This window comes from Ammodytes marinus (genome assembly GCF_949987685.1).
Source record: "Ammodytes marinus genome assembly, chromosome: 13".
Taxonomy (NCBI): Eukaryota; Metazoa; Chordata; class Actinopteri; order Uranoscopiformes; family Ammodytidae; genus Ammodytes; species Ammodytes marinus.
The window spans coordinates 29521684-29544267 of record NC_137217.1 but is presented as its reverse complement, the minus strand read 5'-3'; the positions used below and the strand labels follow the sequence as shown (position 1 = coordinate 29544267).

Sequence of the window (22584 nt, the reverse complement as noted above, 5' to 3'; positions counted from 1 at the left end):
TGTTGTTCCAGAGTGCCTTGTGGAAGTGGGAGATTGGGCCGTATATAGGCTTGGATGGGTGGGTTGGTGTGCGTGTGTGTGTGCGCGGTGGAAGAGCTAAGGCGGCAATGCAACTAGCACAACATCAGACTTGAGCGGTCTTAATAAAGCTTCCCTCTCTATCCACCCCAGAGATCTCCTCACCCCAATTATACGCCTGACACATCTATCCTCTTCCATCGCGCCCCTTATTTCTCACACAGCACCCCCCGCCATCCACCACACACCATCCAGTCTTCAGCTCTGATCATGGCTCTCTCCCTTTGCCGGAAGTTCAAAGCCCCATAGGGCAGCACTATATCAGGCTGGTGGGGTCTTGCTCCACAGTGTGCCGACTAAATTGCATCAGGAATGTATCTCTTCTTGTATCGACAATAGGATCACTACTGTTTTAGCCAGAGACCAAGTAAACTTTGCTTGAACTTAAATAAAAATAGTTCCACTCCTTTCAACAATCCACAAGAGGAAACCAGTCTGGACCAGTGTTTTCATTAACAGCCAATTGGGATATTGGTTCTGGCTTTGCATCAATTATTTGACCTGTCAGTGTCACCCAATAAATAATTACTACAACACACCTGGTGAGCTGCAGACCTGTGGAGGCATGCCCAAAAAGTTCCCTGGAACACTTTGAAATGATGCAATGACCAGTAGATCGGGTCTGACAACTTCTATCAGTGAATTTGAACCAGCATCTGAAACTAACTGTATGTTGTGATTTAAATGTCAGGTGAAATGTTTCAGTTAAAAGGAAAAAAATAATCCGTAACAATGTCGGTGATTGAATATCATTCAATTCTTAGTCCCTATGATGGTACTGTAAATCAAATAGTGGGCTTTGAACTGTTGGCTAAACCAAACTGTCCATTTGCATTCAGGCAATAAAATTAGTAAGGCAATTTTTCACAGTTTTGGGATACCTTATGTTATCAGCGATGGATAAAATAGAAAATGGCTATCAGAATGATAATATCTATTCAACTATGGAAAAGTGCTTGGAGCTAATGATGCGCAGACTCCAAATTTTAGAGGTCATATTATGCAGATTCCAAACTTTGCAGCATGATAGTTGAAGAACACTTTTTTCAATTGATAAAAGCTTTGAGTCCATGAATCTCATGTTTACAAAAACCATGGTCCACAGTGTGAGACTAAAAGGAAATAAGGAAAGTTTGCTCTGAAGGGGTACAAACCAAAAATAAAGTAACTGCATGCAACACTAGCATACAATCCTAGCCCTTACCAACATGTTTAACAACAGAACAGCTCAAGACAATCCCTCCTCCCGCTGTATTGTCTCCTGTCACTAGAGGTTTTGAGATGTTTTTGCTGGTTTTTCCTTTAAATTCATTCAAGGTCACAACAGGCCCTGCATCTGCCCAGCCATCTGTTTCCATCCATCCCCATGAGGTATCCTGTCACCGCTGCTCCTTGGCCCTGTCCTCTACTGTCCACATTCAAGCTCACTAGGGAAATGCCCGACTAGACGCAATAACTTCACAGAGATTCTACAGGTTTCTAATGCATTTCTGCAGGTTTTTTTTCCACTGTCTTGAACCACCTGACAACAAAGGTGACATCATTAAAAACATATACTAGGGCTTTACGTGCCATCTGTGAGCAAACAGTCACTAAATAGTGTAGGTAGACGAGTTGAATGTCGTCCAAAATCTTCACAAGCTATGCAGCATATGACACCTTATACTTAGACCATTGGTTAAGATAAAGAAAAACATTTCATGTAAAGTCATACTTAAGATTGAAAAGATGTTTACAGTAGTTCTGAGTATTTCTCTCTAAAAAAACATGACTCAATATGCGACAATTAATGTCAAAGTTCAACAAAACACATCCTGAGGTATGATTTCACAATTTAATAAGACTCAACGAATTAATCAGGACTGTAGATTTGATTCCCTGTAACATGGAAACGCAAGCAGATAACCCCTACCAAACCAGCCATCAGATTCATCAACTGTTATTAATTGAGCCTCGCCAAATTCAATCTAGCGAGAAAAAGACTTCAACACAGAATCACAAATACAGAAATCTCTCATGCGGAATAACTGCAACTGATCCAACCTTGGTAGCACGTTCTTGAAAGACCCCATTTCACCTATTTTCAAAGCTCTGTTTGCAGAGCTTTGAAAATAGTATTCAACAATACAACTTTGCAAACTGAACAGTGAGCAGAATGATTGTGCTACTCTAACTTGGGGTTTGAGTAATTAAAAGTTGTAACCTGGGGTTAAACCAGCAAATATGCAGTTAAAATGCATCAGTTAATTTTGTACTAAAGTTTGTCCTTGGTTGGCGAAAACCTCTTGATAAAAGTGTGCCAGATATTGAAAAGCTATTTCCTGACATTTGATTAAAAGGACTGGATAAGTAATTGAGAAGACGATATCTAATTTAAAAAAAGCTGCTTCAGTAGCAGTTTTACCACAAAACATCCATTAATTAAAATGGTCTTTGTAGATGTATCCGCAAAGCAAACCTTAATGTCCCACTACATTCAATTCAATCTTCAAGCTGCATTTGAAAGATCAGTGTACATAGACTCCAAGCCTCCACCAAATCAAAACTTCATATTTTATTTACACAGGATCCAAATTAGAAAATGAAAACAGCCTTTTTACTGTACCTTAGCTTTCAAACAGCAATCCACCAAGCAGGTAAGTGTAGCAGGTTGGTACAGCTTGGTTGAACCAGCAGCTTTTTCCGTGTATCTGTGAATGAAAAAAAAGAAGATAGATCACTATAACATCTGTTTCTGTGACATAATGCAAGACAGCTTACAGTGATGGAACCTACGCCCCTATGAGCAATCATGTTGCTTCTTTCATCAAATATTTATTGAAGTCCAAACTACGATGAACAATGACAATGATCTATTAATACAAGATATACTGCTCATTTTCATCAATGATATGCCAAAATTGTACACACTATGTGAAGCAAGTTGCTTTGAACTGAAGTAGCAGGACATGCTTGGTAATGTTTGCGTGAGAACATTTTGACATAAGTGGACAAAATCCCAAGCAATCCCAGAGCTCCAACTTGCCAGATCTGATGATGGCATCACAGTTCACAATCTTTTTCTGACAATCAGGTCCCACAGAAACAACTCTGCCTTACCAATACACACACAGGAATACTTAACTTTACATGATATTACTGCAGACTTTTATGTTAAAAAGTAAATTTCTGAATAAGTTACATTCACTTGATAAGCAATTCTCTGTAGACTCCTGAACATAGCACATGTATTTAATGTCCTGCTCCATACAGTCTCTGCTGAATAGTTTTCAAGTGAACATAAAGCATAAAAAAGCAAATCAGGGGTTCACACTTGTGGGTAATCTCAGAGGGGTTTATGTGTCGAATTCTAATTGTTAAAGACGTCCCTATAAGCATTAATACTTGTTTGTAATTTAAGAAACTCATTAACCTGGCCATTGTTCTGGAAAATCTTTTAGTTAGCAACTGTATCTGCAGCTCATCCATACAGTACTTGCAACTGAAGACAGAAGGGCCAGACCATAACCATTATTAAGCTTCTTGGGGATACTAAATGTAATATACTAGTTGGATCCTGACAAAATGGAGATGGTTGGTGGTTTTGACCTCAAGATCATTTCAAGTAGGGGAGCCAAGGAAGACTTGCAAAGGCAGCATCCTCTGGATTAGCACGCACACCAGCTGGCAGCCACATGCTGATGAGGGTTCAGTTAAGGTTAAGGCTAAATCGGCTTGCCAGCTTATTTTCTTCCTCCCCGCTCTCAAGTTCTCTTTATTTTGACAGAAAAAAAGACCGCAGAACAGCCCCTGATGGAAAGTACGACCTGCTGTGTTGTGTATCAATAACAGCGTATTCTGGGTAGCATGATACCACTGGGCAAATAGTCATTATTTTCTTGTTTCAGTTGCAATGGAAGTATTCCACCATATGAAAGATTGTTAACAGATAAGCTTTGAACGTACAGTACTGCCTGGGAAAACACAACACATGAGAAAGGCAGATAAGGCTTTGAGTAGAGCAAATTCCAGTGTAGTCTCAGCAAAAGGACTCCAGACTATCTCTGAGGCAGTTAAAGTTCCCAGACTACAAATTGCCCCTAAATGCATCTTGATTAATCTAGCAGAGCAAGAAGGGCTGCATTAACGTAGCTCAGCTGGCCATCAGCTAGAATTGTGCCAGCATCTCTTCCATCATCATCCCCTTGAAATTTAGCAAAGCATGGGGTGCACAGGTGGGGTGCATTTTTGTTCCGAGTGCCTATGTGCCCTGTTTCAAATCTTTATTCACACAAGTGTATTGAACCTGTTGGCTCAGGTCATACTAAGGGCATATGAGGAGGTTAGGCGCCCCGCTGGTGCAACTTTAGGGCAAATATTAGGGCCCTATGATTTCCGCGATAACGACAACGCGGACGGAATCGGACAATAAAAACGGAATCTACTGTTAACACGGAATGTCACGGAATTTGCCATTATTTTGGTGAAATTCAGTTTCTAAGGCAAAGGGATACAACACGGTTGAAATTAAAGCAGAACTAGGGAGAAATTTTGTTTTGGCGACTTTATCCATAACTCTGTCATGTACATAACTTAATTTATTGTTAATAATATGGTCTGTGTATATACATTCGGCATATGATTAAGGCATCTAAAAGCACGTAATCATGTTAAACGTTTACTGTTTTGAAGTTATTAATGCCACTCGCTCCCGCAGATACACAGCACCGGGAAGTCTTATATTCAGCCATTGCTAAAGGGAGTGTTGTTGTATTATGGAACGGACGCTGCGGTACGAAATTCTGATTAAGTGAAAAGAATGAAAAAGTAGAAATGGTTCCTTGATCAAAGTTCTGCGGTTGGGGCTGGACTCAACTCCTGACATGATGCATAAACACAATCCCTCAAAGAGCACCATTTGAAAACCACAACTTGGAACCACAACTGAAGAGTGTAATCAAATCAATGCTTGGCCTCTGAACCTTTAGGACCAGATGTTGGTTTGGCTTGCTTGCTTGTTTGGGGCCTACGTGGAGCACTCAGCCTAGTACGTAACCTGCAGAACTGTTTATGAAGGTATCAACTCTTCAAACCTCACACATGTGGAATGACTCTTCTATTGATTTGGTAAACAGATACAAAACAGCAGGATAGGAGACGATAACCACAAGCTCTCTGGTTATGTAAGCAGCCCATTAAAAAACACAATAATTCACAACATGCAGGAATGCAGCTAAGGAGTCATTAACCCTGTGTCGAGAAGCACTTTTAATAACTGCTATTTGAATATTCTAAAAAAAAAGTACAGGCTGGGTAGAGGTAGAGATTGCATGTCAAATAGAGGGCTAGAGGAAAGGATATCGTCAAAAACATCACTCACACACACACACACACACACACACACACACACACACACACACACACACACACACACACACACACACACACACACACACACACACACACACACACACACACACACACACACACACACACAGTTAATACAACCCTGGCAGTCTGATTAATCAACTGAGCCCTCGATTTAGTCGCTCATAATCCAAGCTCAAAACTCCAGGGGGCCTGATCTAGTCGGAGGATCAGCCTTAGTTTCTAAGGATCAGCAAGACCATTACGTTACACATGGGCAGCCACTTTGCAGAAACATATATTTCTTGCTACCTCCTCCTTGACTTATATAAGAATAAGTAACCAAGAAAAACACCCTCAGAACAAGTCAACAAGGCATCTTTGGCTTGAGAAAATATATTGCAGTGCTGCAGGGGCCAAGGAATAAAATAATAATACAAATATACAGTATGATGTGCTGGAATGTAAGGTTAAGATCAAAAGCATCATTTACCAAACATATAATATTTTGGCTACAGTAGCTCAAGAAAGTATTTTGGACCCTTCACATTTGCCCACTTTTGGTTATATATTTAGATGGATGAAACTGGTATTTCTGCCAAACAGTCTACACTCAATAATTTTAAAAAAATTACAAGATGATGATATTGAAATCAAATACTGAATCTAAGACCCTAAATCCAATGCAATGTTATCCACTACACTGTAAATTGTGAAAATATAAATATGGTCTCAATACTTTCAGGAGCCACTGTATTTTATGGATTTGTTGAATGTCAGTCTGGATCAGAGTTCCATTCATATCAGCTTTAAGTGTTTTTATTTATCACAGGTTTAGCAAAATGACACAATGCTCCTCTTAAGTTTGGTGCTTCTTCAAGCAGAAACAAATCAGCTTCAAATATCACTGTCTACCACCCTGATAGCGACAATTCAAGGTGATGAAGAGTTGTCGGTTAGTTTTATTTGTGACCTTTTTCTATTTTACTTGAGGAGATTGGAGACATTTAAATGGCATCATGTCATTGCAGATATGAAATAAGGGTTAGCGTTTTATTCCCCATAATTACAGTTGTCCTCTGAAAATCAAAATTAGACCAACATGAGCCTTAGACTAATTGCTTAAATATCATAATATGCCAGCAGTTCTGAAAAAGGCAAACCTCTAAAGAACATTAAGGCAAATGCCATATTTAGTTTAGTTTTAGTTTAACATGTCAGCAAAGCATCAATGTAAATATGCCGGAGTTAGCATAAATGCCAATTTGCATCCGTAGTCCTAAAGCAGATTGATTGATTGATCATGATTTAGTGGCTTAATGGCTGAAAGTGAAACAGTTTCCCTGCAAAAGATGATTAAATTCATATCATTGTGATATTGTTCCTGAATATTATCAATTAAATATAATACAGAAACATTGATATCTCTGATCAGAATGATTTCCCAAACTACAAAAAATAAGACCCTAGTTCAAAGAAAGATGGAAAATGTCCCCTTCAGCTTTGAAGTCAACGGTATAGAGCTATGAACTGAACTAATTGGATGATTAATTGTCAGTGTCCGCCACGGATGTTTGAGCAACAACTAATAAATCTATTGTGTGGCCTCTCTTCTCGTCTCCACCGAATGCCAACAACTCAGTGATTGTGTGGCTAACAGACCACACTCCTGCCCTTTCTCCTCTCAGCTGTCTATTAAAGGAAAACATGTGGTCTAGTCAGCGTCTTGTTTCAGAGAAAGTGAAAACACACACACACACACAAACACACACACACACACACACACACACACACACAAACACACAATGTCTTTCCTCTTCCTTTGTACCACATTCCGTCACTCCACATCTCAACATGGGGTAAGTAGCTTGACCCCTACCTACCATCACCAGGCAGACCCCCCCCCCTCCCCACCCCACCTTCCCTTGACGCCCACTCAAGAAAATCAATCAATATTCAGCTCATGCCACATGCACGCCCCTCACCCCCCTTAACACATAACCCCTGACCCAAAGCATGGGTTCCCTTCAGATAGCGTGACAGGGGTTTGTCTGTGCTACCAGTGTCTGCTCCGTGTCCAACGCTAACACAGTTCCCCATGTTGATGAGGAGGGGAGGTGGGGAGGTGGAGAGAGGTAGGGAGGGTGACCTGACCCTGTCCACCTCCGACACAATAAATCCAGCTGAGGAGTTCAAGGTGGCCTGACCTGCCTGCGACCCAGTCTCTAGGAAAACAAACCTCCGGGCTCCAGCTGAGCCTTTCCCTCTCAATGCCCCACAGCAGCACGGGAGAGAGAAACAAGAGGATGCATGTATTGTACGCTCGAGTTTCGTGGACGCTGCCAGGATGCAAACCAACACATTTCCTTCACTCATATTTCACTTCCCCTTAGAACTATTTCCACAAGTAGGGGAGAACGGGGTAAGTAGGCACACTTTTTACTCTAGTGAGAATTGCTCATCACCACAACATCTGTCAATAGCCATTCCTACATTAAATTGAAGCTTAAGGTGTTGGCTAGAAATGTGTGTCTCTCTTTTTTTCCAACTTATTGTAATGAAGAAGTAATTTACCATCAAAGACACTCTGACACATTGTGACAACCAACCCCATCAAGGGGTCGGTTGTCACACACTATGGGGTTGTTTGTCACAATGTTATCTTAATGGGAAAAATCTTAAAAAGAAGGCAAGGAGGCAGAACCAAATTTGAATGTTTAATTGCATTGTCAAGTTGACAAATAGGCCTACATAACGTTCTGTAGCCTTGGCAGCTGGTCTAGTTTGGGATGCACTGGGTTGTTTTGATTTTGTTGCCCTTTTTTCTTTTGCTTGCTAGCTGCCTTTTCCTGCTCTATTCTTTCCTTCTCTGGGGTGTCAGTGAGGATACAGCTTGACAATTTCTTTCGTTATTGGGTTCCTTTTCTGGCTGCAGCCTTGAGATAACATGTGACAACCAACCCCCCAAAAAATTTGACGACCAACCCCAACTTGAATTTCTTGCTAGCATCAAGGCCAACAACCATCTGACAACTAATTAGCTTGCTAACCACAATCTAAACTATAGTTTACCCTTCACACTTTCTGAGGGTAACAAGTGTTTTGTTATAAACCCATTGTGTAAAAGCCTAGAAGAAAAATACTGAGAAGCAAAATATTTTGAATTTGACATGAAAAACACAAAACATCCTCTCACCTGAAATGCAGCTGTCTTCCTCCAAGGAAGTCTATGTATGTGACCTCTGATCCCAATTCTGGACCTTTTTTATATCAACATTTCAGAGCTAGCGTGCTCTGGTGGCGAGATATAACGAATGTGACATCCAACCCATGTGACAAATTACCCCGTTCTCCCCTACATGGGTATTTTCGTTGACGTAGCTTTTTTCAGTGCAATTTGCCCTTTTTGTCCACATGCACACATAACAAAAAAACTAAGTTGTGCGTGTATTCGTATAGGCACAGGGAGGCTGGCGTCATGACCTCAATTTGCGCATGGCAATTGTTGTTTACATCAACTTATCTTAACCTACTGGCCTGGCATGATAACGCCAGAGTTTTCAATAATGTGTTGCATTGCCATGTGTACAGAGAGATATTCTAACAAACTGTCGTGTGCACAGGAATTTCTCTGCAAAAAGTGGGTGGCTGAATGCATTTTTAAATGATCCCTGTATGTGTGAACATGGCCTTAGTCTGTGACATCCGAACAAGCCTTGTTTCTGTCATGGGAAGTGCATGTGGGGAAGGGAGGGGGCAGAATAAGCCCCGGGTAATTACACTGGGGAAAGATCCAGACTCCAAGGAGCAAGACATAACCCATAATTTGCCATTGTGCTCCCCTTGCAAATGACAGTGGGCCTACGATTTTGGAGATAAATTGACGGAATTCAGGCTGTTAGTTTAACTGATGGTGCATTCAGTATAATAATAACCACGGTCTTGCACACAGTGAATCTGATGAGCAAGTCCCGCAATAGCTCTCTTTCAACACTTCCCCTCCCATCCGTGGGGTATTATCATGCTAATCTCAAAGAGGAGATGAAAAAAAAATACATTTTGGTGAATGAGGAAATATAATGGAAACCAGGGACCTCTGGAACCGCGGGGACACAAAAGAATGAGGGTATATTCACCCGGCTCCGGCTGAGCAAAGCAGGGGTGTCGAATGAACACAGACATTATGCTGGCTGGTTAATTAAAAAGAATATAGACTAATTAAAAAGATATTCCCTGTGAATGGGCCGTCTCAATGGCGTAACTGACCTGTGTCCCCTGAAAATGTTGGGCAAGGGGCTGTCAGTCTCTCTCTCTCTTTTATGCATTTAAAAAAGGTGCAGTGTCTAATGTCAGAATATTTAGTTGCATGTAGTGGTTAAAGATTGCCATGCTCCTTTGGTAACCTCACCCTATTAAGCAATTACAGAAGCTACGGTGGCCTTCATCGTACACCACTGCCTCAAGTCTTTCCACAATATTAAGTGATGATCAAGTACTTCTTCTTGGTCTTCCAACAGATGCATTTCCCCAGTACGCCTACTAAATGCATGTAGCCGTTAAGTTCATCAATTGTGTGCTATCGTAGAAACATGGCCGTGCAACATGGCGGTCTCCGTGGAGGGTGCCCCGCTCCTCTGTAGATATAAAAGGCTAATGTAATGAAGTAAACAACTTTTATTTTCAAGGGATTCTACACTAATTAAAACATAACTAAGAATTATATCTAATTTGTTCCAAGTCGGTTCTGAAATGCAAATATATTCTACACACTGTACCTTTAATTTTCACATCAGAGGGGTCTGATTGACGAGCGGAAAACCCAGAAGTGGAGCACTCTGCATGGGGTTGTGGTGGGGGGCTGGGGTGCTGGGGCTGGTGAACTGACTCATGATTTCCAGTCAGACAGTCAATGAAACTTGCACATGCGATCTGATTAAATGCAATTCCAGATCCCTTGCACAAAACGTATTTTTTGTCATGAATGTCTCCGCATCAAATTTTTCAGTGAGTAAAGGGAAACTGTTCAAGGACAGGCTGGATTTCATATTCAGACACTGTGGTGATGGCTGAGAGAGACAGTGAGTGACTGTATTTACTGATTCTTTTATGAACTGATGATATGTATTCCTCTCCATTTAGTTGATCTTCAAATGACTTGCTTTTGTTTGCAACGCTTATCTTATATTTCTACCCTTTTTCCTCTTCCTTTTACTATTCCTATCATGTTACATTTATTTCTTTTATAACAGGTAAATAAATCAGGTTTGTTAGTGACCATAACTTTATTACACTACTATATTTGATTGCAAATTATGATAAAACATGACTTACAATATGTTGATCATGGTGAATTTCCATGATAAGGACAATCCTAAATCAGGATTATCGTGACTATCCTCACATATAACATACGTGACTTGAAAATGCTTGGATAGCCCTTATACTTGACTGGACATTTCATTGTATTGTTACCTGTAGCAACAGGCAATGCAGCCAGACAGACAGGGCATAATGTTTTTGCTGGAGGGCTAACTGTCAACCTCAGACATGGTCTATACGAGTGGGTAGTGGGAGAGAGTGTTCACTTTCGGCTTTCACCATAGCCGCTTGTCATTGAGTTGTGACATTAAAGCAATAGTGTGGGGGTTTGGACGGTGGGTGGGTGGGTGCTGTGTGTTTACCCTGAGATGGTTTTCATACTGTCTGTCAACACAAACGGCCCCTTAGGGAGACACAGTGGAGGCAGGGAGGGAACGCAGTGAAAAGCAATGAAGAAGAGATCAAACAGCCGTCCAGGATTCTATTCCCTGGACCAGAGGAAGAGGCTTGTGTGACCAAGTGGGAGGTGTTTTGTTTGGTTGTGTTTGTGTGTCTCTTTTTGGTGGAAAATAAGTTTACAGCCTCAAGAGTAAATGGCTCGAAGCAGTCATCCACATCCCTGATCTGTTGGTTGGGCAAAACAAGCTATTTGAAGAAATGACCTTGTGTTGCATATTTCTCTATGTTTTTGAACACAGAAAAGAAAATTAGTAAGTCAATAAATAAAATAATCTTTCATTTGCATGAAACAGTGTGTACAGTGCATGCATTTCAACTTTAATAGCTATTGCCGATTAAGATCCGTTTGCATCAACGCTGGACCATCATAGACACACTCATGATGCCTCTATAAAAAAAACCTAATTGTTTCCTTACCACAGGCATGCACACCCACACAGCTGCAGGAGTGAGTCAACACATGGTTCATACACTGACACACAGACACACACACATGGAAGAGTTCAGGGCACTGTAGGAGAGGAGGGGGTGTGTTTTACTCACCCTGGACCGCTGCCCGGTTTGGATTCATATGACACCAACTGAACCCCCCCCCCCCCCCACTTGATAAACCCAGCGCTCTCCCCCCCAAAGACTAGTTTAAAAATAGCCTCAGATTCGATGGAAACGCGCCTGGAGTTCTGAGAAACGGAGGAAAATTGACTAAGCGAAGTGTAGGCGAGCAGACTTATCTTTCCCCAAGTCCAAGCCAAATATTCACTGCACATATGGCGGCCATTAAAATATACACACTTGTTTTTAAATAATGATATGAGAGGAAGCGATATATAGTTAAGTATACACCACAAAATGTTTCACAGGTATAGGGCACTTGATACACATACGGGCACAGGGATTCAGAGTTCAAACTTAAAAGAAGCACCGAATGTTTTAAATATGACACATTCCATATTTAAGCTTGAGTGTTGTTTGAAAAGTAATATTAAGAAATTTGCCACCAGTCCTATCTACCGAGCGCAGGGTCGGTGCATGCATAAGAAATTGGATATAAAATGCCTGAGGGAAAGAGAAAGTTGGGAATCCAATCTGAGTTTCATAAACCGTCAATGAGCCATTCACCTGAAATTAGGGCCGGCAAAGATTAGCTTCACACACTGCCTGTTCTGCCTGTTAATAACAATAACATTTTTGGTTTACAGGACTTTATACAGAAAGTGTTCAGTTAAGTGCATTTCTGCTGAATGTCAACCGACCATGAAATATTACACAATCGAAAGTGAGCGATTACAATTAGTCCCTAAACGTTTGATCAATTAATCATTGCTGCCACACTGTGCTTTTGTATATTTCGTGCCTTTGTATATTTTCACTTTTAACTGTGAAACTAGGGCTGCAACTAATGATTAACTGTATTATTGACTAATCACTTGGTCTTTAAATGTCAAAAAATAATGAAAATGGCCCAAAGTGATTTTTCATGGTTGTTTTGTCTAAACAAGGGTTTGAAACACAAATATATTCAGTGTACAATCACTTATGAAGAAAAGCAACATTTCAAAACATTTGAGAAGCTTCAAAGAACTTGACAAACGATTAATTCGCTGATTAAATCGTTGCAGATTTGTTTTCTGTAGATTGACTTCAATAAAATGATGTCATTGTTTTCAGACTAATCAAACAATAATCAAAACAAGATATTATATATAGCAGCTCTTTAAACACTAGAAACGTGAGCTTGTGGTAGACATCTGTTATCACGGTTGAAATGTTATAGAACAAACAATACATCAAAAAGTAACTGACATACCAATTAATCATAAAACTAAGTATTAACTTCATTAACCACACTTTAGCATAAAGCATTCAGTGCTACAGCTTGTCTGCAGTTCCTTCACACCAAACTTCCAGTCTCTCTACCGAAAGCCTTCACAAGATTACCTGCACTAAACCACATGAAAAACCTTTCTTATCTAAAATGTGCACAAAGCAGGAGCTTAGGCATGGCAGCTGACTCCTCAATCAAAACCCAAATTAAAACAGTCTGGCAAGAGAGAAGTTTGTCCAAGTTTGTCGCTTGCGTTTGAACAACAACAGACTAAGGAACCGTCAAAAAAACAGAAGAGTGCCAAAATAGACACAGCCCACGGCAGATTCTCAGGCATCATCAGCCAACTTTAACAAAGCCTTTTCCTCAACCTGCTTTCTTTCAATTTCATCATTCCATCAGTTGAAAGATTCAAATCAGGAAGGAGTGTGTGTTGTTTCACTCGTTAAAGTATCCCGAGAAATATGGGGATATTTTCAGCAGCGTGCGTTTCTTTTTGGCATGAGAAATGTTTCCAATTGGAGGGCGACATTGTGTCAGGAACTACTTCTTGTGTTGAAAACAAGACAAATGTCGGCTGTGCCAATCGTGTCACAGTCACACACACACACACACACACACACACACACACACACACACACACACACACACCAAATCAGTGTTAGGTGGGTGTGAGGCCCTGTGTGTCTGGTCGGACTTCCCAGGGAAATAACTTGTGGCACTAAGATGGATGGTTACATTTCCTGGAGCAACAACAGCCGTTTGTGTGGGGGAATGGGAGAGTAACTGGGCTGTTAGCACCAGCTCTGATAGCCACCGTATAGCTGAACAACAGGCAAAGGAAATAACTTCACTAACACAACAGGAAGAAAAAAAATCTGCACAAATTGAAAACGGTGAGAGTGCCCCCTGCCCACGCCATCTGATTAAGAGCCAATCTCAAGCACAGCAAAGCAATATCAACACTTTGAAATGAAAACAGGAGATGAAGGAGATGGGTTCAGTAGAGCTGGCTGGGCAATATGCATGAAGAGTTAGCAATGCTACAGTACTTGTGAAAATAAGGACATTATATTCACATTTCCAATAGATAAAGATAAAAGAAAATTAACAAATGGATGTACCTAATAACAAGGTAATAATAAGGCTATCACCCAATGTGCAACACTGTTCACAAAAGACAAAAACTACTTTTTCTTTTGTCAGAATCGAAATCAAACACAAATCATAAAGCAACTGATGCACTAAAATAAAAAATAGCTAAAATAGTTCATAAATCAATTTCCCCCAAACTTTGGTTGAATGCAATCAGGTTAGGGAGAAGATTTTACCGTTTGTTTCAATCAATTACTGTTTCATTGCCGTTTAGGTCACAAACACCATCTCTGACCATACACCGGTTGTGTCCTATGGTGGGTATGAATGGTGTGTGAAGGACAGGACAGGACAGGACATTGGGAACATTAGTGGGTATATTGTGATTTGCTCCACTGTGGGCCTGGCTGGCTAATCAATGAGCTAGGCCTTCATTATGAAGTGATTAAGAGATAATCTGAACTAAACACTTCAGAACCCTGTGCCTAATAAACTATAGAGTTCTGCAATCAATAACTTTTTGTTTAAAAAAAAAAACACTTATTTTCTAATTCCAGGCACCTCCTTTCATTAAAAGTAGCAGCAATATTAGGAACGGGCGCTTGTGGTTTAGTGGTTAGAGCGCCCCCCCATAGAGGCTCAGTCCTCAGAAGCAGGAGACCACGGGTTCGAATCCAGCCCGGGTCGCTCTCTGCATGTCATTCCCCTCTGTGCCCCATTTCACCTCTGTCTCTCCAATCTGCCAATATGCAACAAACAAAAGTAGCAGCGATGATGATCAAAGTAGATTTAGTGGCTCAGTTTTGTTTCTGTGCCCCCCCCCATGGCGGCGAGATGGATGCGTGCCACAATGTTGTATTATCTTAATCTTTTGGGGAGCTGATATCATGCCACTGAGCGTTAAGGTTTTTAAAATAAACAGGATTCGGTTGTTCGGGTTGTGATTGTGTTGTGTGGGCGACGATGCAGCTGAATGGGAGTTTTGGAAGATCTGTGTGCTTAGTCATCCATCCGCTAATAATCCTTTAAAACGCTGAAGAGCCATGCGCATATGAAGCCGCATTAGCTACGTCGTCTTCACATGAAATATGCATGAACGATGACAAGGGTTCGTTTCTTGGGATGAGTCATTTGATTTTAAAGAGAGGTCCTTTTTGTTTTTGCATCATGCTATTCCCAAGTTGCCCTGTGGGTAGTATGTGTATGTACCTTGTTGTTACAGTGTGTGTGTGTGTGTGTGTGTGTGTGTGTGTGTGTGTGTGTGTGTGTGTGTGTGTGTGTGTGTGTGTGTTACTATGTAGTGAATAGGTACTCTCACCAACTTCTAAAAAGGGCAACTGATACATGAGCGAGAGTGAAAGCAAAACTACACTATTATTATTATTATGACCAACTGCCAAATTGAATTTCTTCATAACAAAAACACAGAAACCTCGGTGCATGCCTGGACACGGAAATGAACAAAGGAACACAACTGAGGTTTGAATTCTTAACCAAGATTCTTTCACGAAATACAAGACACACACAAATCCTGTGGCCTAAAAATATAAATCTTTGTCCATTTGCTGACTTTGCGAAGCTAGGCTAGTAGCCACAGGTTATATTTTCACCATCTAATTGCTGGCTTACATCCACACTGGGCTATATGAAGCGTGTAACCCCCAGACAGTCATACAGTGTCCCTTACTGCCTTGCTTGTGGCCGCGGCGGGTTTGGCGAGCTATGGCCCGGTCCATGTTCGACAAGGGGTTAACGTTTGTGAGGAAACGGCTGGTACAAAACCACAGGAAGACAGCCAGTCTGCGCCATGGACCCAGAGAGGCCTGTCACTAGTCCAGCTATGTGGTACGCCATCTTTCGCTCTCTCTCTCGTGTGTGTGTGTGTGTGTGTGTGTGTGTGTGTGTGTGTGTCAGTGTGTGTGTGTGTGTGCTCTCTCTCTCTTCTGCTTCTTCCCTTCTAGCCTTTCACTGAACTCAGAATGCTTTTCCTCCTCAAAATTTACACACTCATCAGCTCGGGCTATAATTTCCACGAACCCATAGCGGCAACCAAACCACACGAGGGGGACCACAGGAGGAAAGCCACTGCTGCACGCCTGTTTTTGGAATCAAAAGTATAATTACAAGTTCTGCCAAGCATTCAAAACCCCTAATAGCCGATGATTGGACTATAGTGGGGAGGGAATGGGTTGTCAGCAGCACTCGAAAAACGTCCCAGTGTGTATACTGTTCACCTTGACTTCCAGGAGAGTGAAACAGTACTAAGGGAAACAGATGTAACTAAACTGGCTCTATACATTATGTCTGTGCCACGGGCGAATCTGCAAATTACCTTTTAAAAAAAAAATCGTTACGGAGCCAATATACCTTGGGAGAGATACTGTGCACTGAATCAGCAAAAACAAAAGAGGAAACTTACCCTGCATTCCAAATCACAAACTTTTCCCTTTTACTATATCTACATACTAAATCAAGCTGGTTTCCATCCTTCAAAATGCAATTGGATGTATTAGGACATCCTGATATTTTTGGCATACTTCATTTGACATGCATGTATTATTGGGACATCCTAAATCTTTTTCTGACGTACTAAATAGTATGGAAGTATGGGTATTGGAACGCAGGGTTAAAGTGAAGAAGTTCTTTCTGCTTGGGTGGTACAGCTATAGCGGCTTTAAACTATTCTAAAAGAGAAAAATCAGCACGATGGAGTGAGGACAGTGATGGAGGATCCACTTCAGCCTCTCTAGCAGAAGGCACGCGGCCGGCTTGCCCAGCCTTGCTATTCTTAACCTGTGCATTTGCAACGCTCGATGCAACATGTTAATGTGATTTCTCCCCAGCTGTGGCCCAGCGCTGGAGGCCAAGGCCCTGGTGGTCTGAGCAGATAGCTGGGCCAAGCTGCACCGTGTCAGGGCTACGGGTTATGGATGACAGGGGGCGGACGGAGCTGACAGGTAATAATTCACTCCCCAGGGGTCCCACACCCTTCACTGGACACAACACGACTGGGCTGGAATGTGTGTGTGTGTGTGTGTGTGTGTGTGTGTGTGTGTGTGTGTGTGTGTGTGTGTGTGGAGGGTGGAGGGAGAGTGTGAGTGGAGGAGAGTCCGTGGATGGAAAGTAAGAGTGTGTGTGTGTGTGTGTGTGTGTGTGTGTGTGTGTGTGTGTGTGTGTGTGTGTGTGTGTGTGTGTGTGTCTTGATACAGCCTTGGAGCTCACATCCTCATAACCCACCTTCTTCTTCCCCACTTCCAAGAAAAAAAAAGGGGGTCTCTTCTCATTGGCTGCACAGTTGCCACGGGTAACCAGCCATTATCAAAATGAAATATGAGGTGCCACAGCCCGCTACCTCTCTCAGGTGCAGGGCCAAAACAAAGTCCCATATGTCGCGGATGAGAAGCCCAGATTAACTGTTGCTTCCTGTAGCATGGCGTTATAGCAACCAGGCCTCATTCTTCAACTAATCGGCCACTTTGCAACAATGCCCGACCGACGACGTGTGCTCAAGGTCCGCGACACTGTAGACAAATCACTGCTGTCAAAGTGCCACAACAACAATAGCAAGAAATATATATAAATGAAAAAAAAATATCCGATGCTTTTTGAGTTCTACTGAGCTTGAAATGGAAGGGGAATGAGTTTGAGTGCTGCAATTCAACGACTACAAGTTTGCGCCTGGGGATTTTAATGTAATGTCAGTACTGAGAAGTCAATGTTCACTGTGACCAATCCAAACTGTAGATTGACTGTGAGTGTGTGCGTGTCTCTCAGTTTGTGTGTCTCTCAGTGTGTGTGTGTGTGTGTGTGTGGGTGTGTCTGTGTGTCTGTGTATACGTGAGTGTGAGTGTGTGTGTGTGTGTGTGTTACATAGCCATGTTCAGATATTGAGCACTTTATCTCTATGATGAAAATGGAAATATGGCCGTCTATAACGCCCCCCCAGAGGGCCGCAGTCCGCAGCCTCTGGTTAGGACTGGGAGCCTATTTCAACCATCATTACCCTGAGGACCCATTAGGGCCGATGCCATCTGCACACACGGGGCCCTTTTCTATCGGGCCCCGGCCTCTTGTCAATTCAAAAACTAAAAAGCAAGCGGCGAAAATGGAAATCTGAAATAAAATTACAAACTGGGCTAAATGCACCATTAAGCACGCTAACTGAGCGACGGAGCTATCAGTGGCCCCCCGAATCGAGATGCTGGACAGAGAGAGAGAGAGAGATGGAGAGAGAGAGAGAGAGAGAGATGGAGAGAGAGAGAAGCAATTTACAGAAATGAATGCAGTGCCGGTACTTTGCTCTCTCACACATTTACGACTGTAACTCAATCGTCAGCAGAACACGAGTTTCCTAATGGTGTTTTGTTGAAAAGAAAAAAAAAGTAAAAGAATGAAAAAAAAACAGAGTAGACGATTGTTTGCGAGCGTGGGAGACCGACACAGCGAGTGTTGAATATAGATAGATATGTTGTCACTCTGGCTGTGTTCCAAACCAATATACTTCCATGCTATTTAGTATGGAGAAAAGATTTAGGATGCCCCAATACATGCTGTCAAATGCAGCATGCTGAAAAATACCTGGATGCCCTACTACAACCAGTCGTAACTTTTAGTGTGGAAATCAGCAGCTTCTTTTTTTGGTGATTCCGACTCACAATCCACTGCAGGAAGTTGCGTCATCGCAAATGAGCCTATGAGTAAGAAAAACTTGCACTGTGACAGATATACAAGCAAGAGGCAAGTTCAAGGCGCAAAGTTATAACAAAATAAATAAGTAAAAGCATGTCCCAATAGTGCGCCTAGTGCATGCAAACTATGTACTTTTTCATGATCAGCTGTAGTATATAACATAGTCAAAGGAAAGACTGTGAGCATTAGAATAGATAGGCTAGAGGCTATACAACATAAGACTTGAGTCCAGGCAGACATGCTGGTATGACTCACTTCTCCTTGTCAGCAGACCAGTAACTAACATGTCAAATAAAATAACATGAAAGCCCATTGCAATGTTCTCACAGCAGCATAAGCATAGCACTGCTATGTCCCCATTCAAACCTCAAGCCATCAGTGGCCTTCTCCATCCTGTGATAGGCTACTGCAGCAGAGACAAGGCAACACACACACTCTCACACACACACACACACACACACACACACACACACACACACACACACACACACACACTAGCAAATCACAAGATCTGAGCACACTGTCTCCACTTAGAACATCTGACCGGCTTGAACATGACGTTTCTCTCCAGCAACCAAAACAAGAGCAAGGGCATGATGCTAGCTACGGTGGGCCACCTTTGATTACACACCTGTTTACAGAGCCTAGGCTGTGTGTTAACCCTTTTGAGCAGACACACTGACAGGTAGTGGATCGTCAGGAGATATTCACAGATTTTGACAACAAGCATTCTCCAGAATCACTGACTGCACCTTTAAAATGCCTGCTAAACTTTTACAAGGCTAGGGGATGGATCAGAGAAGAAATAACAGCCCCGAGTTGACTTTGGGTCAGGATAAGAAGAAGGCACAAATTACCTTGCAACAGGCCAAGATCGGAAAAAATAAATAAAGACAAAGTAGCGGTGTAGTCTTTCTCTGTTTGTGCAAAGGGGAGATTTATTTATTGTTGAAATGCTCTGAGCCCTCGACTGAAACTGAACACCCACTGAGGGCTATGGGGGGGGGGGAGAGAGAGAGAGAGAGAGAGAGAGAGAGAGACTAGCCTAATGCACAACAGGCTTGGGACAAATCGTATATAGTCCCACTTCTTCTGCAGAGATTGGCTTGAGAGCAGCAGCCTCTGAGCATCTATTTCCAACATAAATAACCACTGGCATCCCCTGGGAACCTTAGAGAGAAAACACTGGGTTCTAATCTCTTTGTGCATTCGTAGGCAATAGACTGGCTGATGCTGCTGCTACACGCACACACGCACACACACACACACACACACACACACATTACGTACACACACACACACACACACACACACACACACACACACACACACAGCTGTAACTCTGACGTGCAAAAACCATTAAGACCTGTTAGAACAATGAGCTCATCATTTTCCCAATCCGACTTTGTTCTGCACAAATGAAGTAAGCATTATCTCTAGCAGACGATATGTAGGCCTATGCAAAGCGATTCAACAGTCCATTTTAAATCGTGAAAACACTTTTATGTTGCAGGCAGTGGGCAAACACAAGCTAGAATTGATTCGATAGTGTTTTTTCTGCATGGTATATAAAGAGAGCTCAGTCCTCGCTGTGGGTTGCATTTCGTCCGCGCTTGCAGCCCAGGTCTTCTTCAGTAAACACATTTGGGCTGTTTTCGTTTGGAGGGCATCATCCAAATTCAGTTAGTGCTTTGGGCGAGCTGCCACTCAAAACAGACAAGACACGTTATCAGTTGCTATTCCGTGATAAGTTGCTGAGAGCGGCGGAGGGCTCCTGCAGCAGCAATAGTCAACACAGTCAGTGCAAAGATATGATTTGAGTATTGCAGATTTTATTTTTTATTTTTTTGCAGACTTCATATAGCGAGCAAAATTCAAATACAATTCTTGTCAAATCCCAGGCCACAGCACGAGACAACAGAAGGGGTCAAATGAAATAGCTTGCAAAAAAATTACTGTAACGTCAGCGGTAATATGTGCTGTTCAGTTCAGTTCACCCTCTGTGCAGAAACCACCAAGACAGCCGAGAGAGGAGAAAAGGAGGAAAAACAAAAAAAGCTGCCTCTCCGAACCCCAAAAAATCAACTTGAGGACAAGGAAGGAAGAGTTTAAACGTATAAAAACGAGTCGTAAATGCTTTATAAACGTGATTTAAATGAATGCAGAGGTTTTAAACTGCCCCTTCTTTATGCTAACATTTTTGCTGTGTTAAACTTGGTACTGTAGCAGCCCTCCTAATGAGCAAAGTGAACGCAGCTGCAGCAGAGGCATCGCAAAAGTCGAACCACTTCTCCTCCTTACCTTATTGTTTTCCTCCGTGGCTCCAGTGTGATAAAAAGGCGCAAAAATAATAATGGCGGTTGTCTCTCAAAAGCCAAAAAAATACGGTGAAGAAAGGTAGACAATAGAATAGTTATTGGCTAGTTTTTCTCTCGTCTAACGGTTAGTAATCCCAGAGTGAGACGGCAGCGGAAAGGCGCCCCTCACTGCTGTGTGTGTGACAAGACTGGAGCTGAACTGAAAATCACAACACTTCGGCAGCGGCGGACTAAGCCACGCCCCCAAGCTACAGTTTGACAGGCGTTCCAACCAATCAGAAAAAGGCATTGGAATAGAGCCGTCTCGTGATTGGTTAATCGTTTGAGTTCTTTCTCCTACGTCACGCCCAGTTCGTATCAATTTTCTTCCCAGATGTTGAACGCCAGAACATCGCAGTGGGCCTCTTCTGTGGGCTCGAGACAGCCAATCAGAAAGGAGAACTGGGGATTTAAACACACACATAGTTTGACCTTACCAACGGAGGTATTTAAAACAAAGGTTTAACTACATTAGGCCACATTATTCTCATGTTCCATATTGTATAGCACCATATTAGGAAATGTGTAATATGGTTTATATTTTTTTAGACAGACAGACAGATAGACAGATAGACAGATAGACAGATAGACAGATAGACAGATAGACAGATAGACAGATAGATAGACAGACAGACAGACAGACAGACAGACAGACAGACAGACAGACAGATAGATAGATAGATAGATAGATAGATAGATAGATAGATAGATAGATAGATAGATAGATAGATAGATAGATAGATAGATAGATAGATAGATAGATAGATAGATAGATAGATAGATAGATAGATAGATAGATAGATAGATAGATAGATAGATAGATAGATAGATAGATAGATAGATAGATAGATAGATAGATAGATAGATAGATAGATAGATAGATAGATAGATAGATAGATAGATAGGTAGATACAACCACATCACATTTCAATTACTTTTCAAAATTACCTTTCAAAACAGGGAAGATCATGCAGTCCAATATATGCATACATGCCACAACACCCAGAGCCACACACACACACACACACACACACACACACACACACACACACACACACACACACACACACACACACACACACACACACACACACACACACACACACACACACACAACTATTAATTGATGTGTGCTGTCCAATTTCTAATTTATCTACCATACTGGCTGCAGTCTGTGATGCTTGAAAGCAAAGCAAAGCAAACATGACAAGACTTGACTTGAGATATGCTTAGTCTCTGTGAGTCAGATGAGGAGATCAATACACACTCTCATGTGACAAATACATTGGCAATGTTCTGTGTCTCCTTCACAATAAAAGCCTCACCGTGTTTGTTAGTTGAAATGAAATTAAAAGCACATGAATCATTTCCAATACAACAATAAATACAATGCAAAATAGTACAGCTAAGCCAACG

General features: G+C 41.8%; 1 protein-coding gene across 2 annotated transcripts in view; it reads right to left on the bottom strand.

Annotated features, from left to right (window-relative positions):
- sema6cb (semaphorin 6Cb) overlaps window positions 1-21301 on the bottom strand; it is a 161286-nt gene extending 139985 nt beyond the window's left edge. The window contains exons 1-2 of one of the 2 annotated variants that reach the window (XM_080039389.1): window positions 21113-21301; window positions 2679-2768 (exon numbers count right to left, since the gene is read on the bottom strand). The gene's annotated coding sequence lies outside the window, so the exon portion shown is untranslated. The remainder of the gene's footprint in view (window positions 1-2678; window positions 2769-21112) is intronic. The other variant, XM_080039390.1, reaches the window with a different exon arrangement.
- Between the last annotated feature and the right edge of the window lie 1283 nt (window positions 21302-22584).